The sequence below is a fragment of the Schistocerca gregaria genome, unplaced genomic scaffold, assembly GCF_023897955.1.
Source record: "Schistocerca gregaria isolate iqSchGreg1 unplaced genomic scaffold, iqSchGreg1.2 ptg001205l, whole genome shotgun sequence".
NCBI classification, from domain to species: Eukaryota; Metazoa; Arthropoda; class Insecta; order Orthoptera; family Acrididae; genus Schistocerca; species Schistocerca gregaria.
Genome location: NW_026062530.1, coordinates 90,001 through 95,000, shown reverse-complemented (window position 1 = coordinate 95,000; position 5,000 = coordinate 90,001). Strand labels below are relative to the sequence as shown.

Sequence of the window (5,000 nt, the reverse complement as noted above, 5' to 3'; positions counted from 1 at the left end):
GGCTTGTACTGAGACATGCATGGCTTAATCTTTGAGACAAGCATATGACTACTGGCAGGATCAACCAGGGAGCTGCGTCAACGAGAGCTGAGCAGCCGGCCGCCCGGGAGTGTGTCCCGAGGGCCCGCGCGAACACGCAAGCGTCCGCTCAATTATTCTGCAAACAGGAGGAGGCTGAGCTCCCCTGCACGATACACCTCGAAACCCTCTCAGGTCCCGGCGGCGCGCAGCGCCGTCCTAAGTACTTGGTCGGGTTCGAGAGAGGCGCAATCGCCCGGAGATAGGCGAGTAGACGCTTTCAGTGCGAACACCCGTGCTCCCAACTGAGCTTGCCGCTGCCGACAGAGGCCCGGGAGCGTGCTGTCGTGGCATTGCCGGCGGGAAACAACACGCGCCACCTACGGTGACCGGCAGCTCCAACGCCAGCGCCACAGAAGGGCAAAGCCCCACTTGGGTGCAGAAGCGAACTCTCCCAGCACAGCGCACGCGCCAACACGTCCGCAGAGCTGCGATACAAACCACCTGCGAGAACCGCTGGGGGCGACCGAGCAGCAGACGGCGTCGCGACGCCGAGTGCCGGGCGGCGGCGCATCCTCAACGCACACAGTCCGCAATCGGACCAGCACACTGCAGATGTCCACCGCGCTTCGCACCGGGCTCGGCAGAACCCACTTTGGCCGCCTGGCGCCGCGCGCAGGGTGCGCCGGCGCATAGCTGGGACGCCAGCCGGGCCCGTCGGCCGGCGCTCCTGCCACTGGGCGCCCCCCACCAGCCGGCTGTAGTGCGTGCGCTCACGCAGCGCGCGGCCAGCACGCCGGGCGGCCCCCCCTCACCGGCCGGGGACTGTCCCGCCAAGCCACAGCCTCGTATCGCTTCATACCCACATGGCCAACTCAGGTTCGGGGGCATGGCGGGTACCGCCGAAACAACCGGTTCACAGATGTACCGATCGTCGCTATCACCGATGCACCTGCAGCGCGAACAACCGCTCAACAACTGATTTCCAGTTCATTTGCGGATCTTTGGCAGCAAACGTATACGTCAATCTACATTTGCGAAATCTACGATTCTGGCATGCCTGCATGTTATGTGTCACGACACGCTACATCAGCCCACATACACACTGCGGCATGTACACGAGAGAACACGTGGAAGATGGTCCGCGCACGTGTGCAATGTCCCTTGCGCGGTCGACTGTCAACCGGCCTCTGTAGCATGTCGCAGATGTGGAACGCGGTCCACCGTGCTATCATGTTGTGTGGGGCAATACGATTAAATAGGAAAACCCTCGTCGCTACATCAACAGACGGCTCACGCTGATTCCCGGCAGAGGGAGGAGGGGGGGGGGGGGGGGCCAACATGCAATACTTTCGTCCGTACCTACTTACCACATGTCTGTACGGCGTACAACAGTGCAATCTCGCTGTAATGGGGAGACGAGACAAGTAGCATCGTGCACAACATATGGCCCTTATGATTCGCCATTGTAGGGCGCAGCCGGTGTACGGTCAAGCATGTGCCACATTATGTCACTCAGTACGTAACGACGGATGATCAGTGTGGGTTACGCGTACATCAGCGGACAGTCCACACAGGCCGTACCACAACGTACACTGACTGCATCGACAACCGAATGCAACTGAACAGCTGCAAGGCTCATTTCACAAACAAACGCCTGACCGACCAGCTTGGAAGGGCAGGAGGGGAGGGCGATATTCGTTCTGTAGCGGTACACCCTTCCAGTGGTTAGCGGGACTGTGTAGAAAGTACGCAACACTCGAAAGACCTTTATGTGAGGGTACGCACCATGGCATCAAGAAATACACATGACACCAGAGGATCCAAGCAGTGAACTATGTTCAGAGGGTTGCTGTTAGGCAAAGCTACATTCCTGTGACGTTACATGTGACAGTTAAGGTGCAGTGTAAGTTAGGTTAAGGTGCAGTGTAAGTTAGGTTAAGGTGCAGTGTAAGTTAGGTTAAGGTGCAGTGTAAGTTAGGTTAAGGTGCAGTGTAAGTTAGGTTAAGGTGCAGTGTAAGTTAGGTTAAGGTGCAGTGTAAGTTAGGTTAAGGTGCAGTGTAAGTTAGGTTAAGGTGCAGTGTAAGTTAGGTTAAGGTGCAGTGTAAGTTAGGTTAAGGTGCAGTGTAACTTAGGTTAAGGTGCAGTGTAACTTAGGTTAAGGTGCAGTGTAACTTAGGTTAAGGTGCAGTGTAACTTAGGTTAAGGTGCAGTGTAACTTAGGTTAAGGTGCAGTGTAACTTAGGTTAAGGTGCAGTGTAACTTAGGTTAAGGTGCAGTGTAACTTAGGTTAAGGTGCAGTGTAACTTAGGTTAAGGTGCAGTGTAACTTAGGTTAAGGTGCAGTGTAACTTAGGTTAAGGTGCAGTGTAACTTAGGTTAAGGTGCAGTGTAACTTAGGTTAAGGTGCAGTGTAAGTTAGGTTAAGGTGCAGTGTAAGTTAGGTTAAGGTGCAGCGTAACTTAGGTTAAGGTGCAGCGTAACTTAGGTTAAGGTGCAGCGTAACTTAGGTTAAGGTGCAGCGTAACTTAGGTTAAGGTGCAGCGTAACTTAGGTTAAGGTGCAGCGTAACTTAGGTTAAGGTGCAGCGTAACTTAGGTTAAGGTGCAGCGTGGGTTAGGTTAGGGGCCAACGTGGGTTAGGTTAGGGGCCAACGTGGGTTAGGTTAGGGGCCAACGTGGGTTAGGTTAGGGGCCAACGTGGGTTAGGTTAGGGGCCAACGTGGGTTAGGTTAGGGGCCAACGTGGGTTAGGTTAGGGGCCAACGTGGGTTAGGTTAGGGGCCAACGTGGGTTAGGTTAGGGGCCAACGTGGGTTAGGTTAGGGGCCAACGTGGGTTAGGTTAGGGGCCAACGTGGGTTAGGTTAGGGGCCAACGTGGGTTAGGTTAGGGGCCAACGTGGGTTAGGTTAGGGGCCAACGTGGGTTAGGTTAGGGGCCAACGTGGGTTAGGTTAGGGGCCAACGTGGGTTAGGTTAGGGGCCAACGTGGGTTAGGTTAAGGGCCAACGTGGGTTAGGTTAAGGGCCAACGTGGGTTAGGTTAAGGGCCAACGTGGGTTAGGTTAAGGGCCAACGTGGGTTAGGTTAAGGGCCAACGTGGGTTAGGTTAAGGGCCAACGTGGGTTAGGTTAAGGGCCAACGTGGGTTAGGTTAAGGGCCAACGTGGGTTAGGTTAAGGGCCAACGTGGGTTAGGTTAAGGGCCAACGTGGGTTAGGTTAAGGGCCAACGTGGGTTAGGTTAAGGGCCAACGTGGGTTAGGTTAAGGGCCAACGTGGGTTAGGTTAAGGGCCAACGTGGGTTAGGTTAAGGGCCAACGTGGGTTAGGTTGCCAGAGATGTGTCAAATCAGGATGTACGTTTGGCTGGTGTCAGGTGGTGGGTTGGTTCGATGCCTTTATAAGGGGTGTGGCCAAAGGGTATTTTATTACTTGTACCTTTTGTGTTGTGGCGTGGCGTTGCGTCCTGTGTTGATACTGGGTGGACCACTGTGGGTGTTGCTGGCTGATTTGAGCTGCGTTGTTTGCGGGTGATGTGAGACATTCTGTCTTATTAGTGGACGTGACGTTCCTCTTGTCGTTGTTTGGATAGTGTCCTGTGGCAGCGAGGATAAAATGGATGTTGTTGAACGATAGTGCTTTGGTGCTTTCGCTTTGTTACACACAGAGTGGACTGTGAGATAGGGTGACTGGGTCGAGTGCGGTTCACACTGTCCTCCCCAGTTTACAGTATGTATCATCTATGTATGTGGTCCTGCATCATTTACTAAGGAGGGACGTCAGACGACTGAAATATTAGTTATGTACTGATGTAAAGCAGAATGCTTACCTTCCACCAGTGGGCGAGTATCGACTCTGCCCCAGAGTTGCCACCGCAGGAAGAGGTGTCGGAAACACTACCCGCACACCGTCACCACTGTGCGGGGGGACGGACCCTCTATATCCTCAGCGGCGCACTCTTTGCCACCGAGCGTCACGTCTCGCGGCCCGCCGTCCAGAGCATGTATTGGGACATTCGCATGTATCATCTATCTATGTGGCCCTGCATCAATTACTAAGCAGTGCCGTGAGACGACTGAACTATTAGTAAAGTACTGATGAACAGCAGAATGTTTACCTTCCACAATGGGCGAGTGGTCGACTCTACCCCAGCGTCGCCACCGCAGGAAGCGGTCTTGGAAAAACTACCCCCACACCGTCACCATTGTGCGGGGGAACGGACCCTCTATATCCACAGAGGAGCACTCTTTGCCACCGGGCTTCAGGTCTCGCGACCTGCCGTCCAGTGCCCACGGGGAACCGCGTGGAGGTGGTGCCGCCGTAGCATCCGCTTACAATGGGCAATCAGCCGGCGCACGTTTCTCCTGCGGGTAGCAGGGTCCACAGCACTCGGCTCGGGCTAGCCAGGCCTTGCCCATCGTCGAGCCCGGAATTTCCGGGTTCTTGGCCTAGAGTCTGTCGCTACTTAGTCATCGTCAGCCCATGAGTCGTCATCTGAATCATTGCTGCTGGTCTCCGGAGTCGTGTCGGGGTCATGGAGCATTCCTGCTCTTTCCCTCACGAGTTCCAAAGCCCTCCGCTGCAAATATTGATCCAGAGCCTGTGCGGATATTGCAGACGCAAGAGTGTTGAGCGCCCTCCAGTGCTCTCTGCTCCGGAGTAGCGCTCTAACATCTCTGTTAGGGGGCAGTTGTTCCCGTACTTCAGCAAATTGTGGACAGTCCCACAGAGTGTGCTCCGGGGTTCCTTCCTCGCCACAGTCACAGTCTGTGGTTTCTCTTTTGCCAGTCCTACACAAGTAGGTGGAAAAGGGCCCATGTCCTGTCAAGAAATGCACCAATCCCCGTGAGGGTTTCAGAAACCGAAGTCTCATCCGCTCTCTCACGTTGGGGAAAAAATGGTGCACGCGCCTGCTTGTGCGGAGCGCGTCCCACCTCTGCTGCCACTCGTCAAAGAGCCAGTTCCGGACTTCAGCAGCGCTGTCTGCC

General features: G+C 55.0%; 1 non-coding gene across 1 annotated transcript in view; it reads right to left on the bottom strand.

The window, feature by feature from the left end:
- Nucleotides 1–71, bottom strand: part of LOC126329658 (small subunit ribosomal RNA) — a 1,893-nt gene extending 1,822 nt beyond the window's left edge. Inside the window, exon 1 of the ribosomal RNA XR_007562415.1 lies at nucleotides 1–71. This exon is cut by the window's left edge and continues 1,822 nt beyond it. This is a non-coding gene — a ribosomal RNA (small subunit ribosomal RNA).
- Between the last annotated feature and the right edge of the window lie 4,929 nt (nucleotides 72–5,000).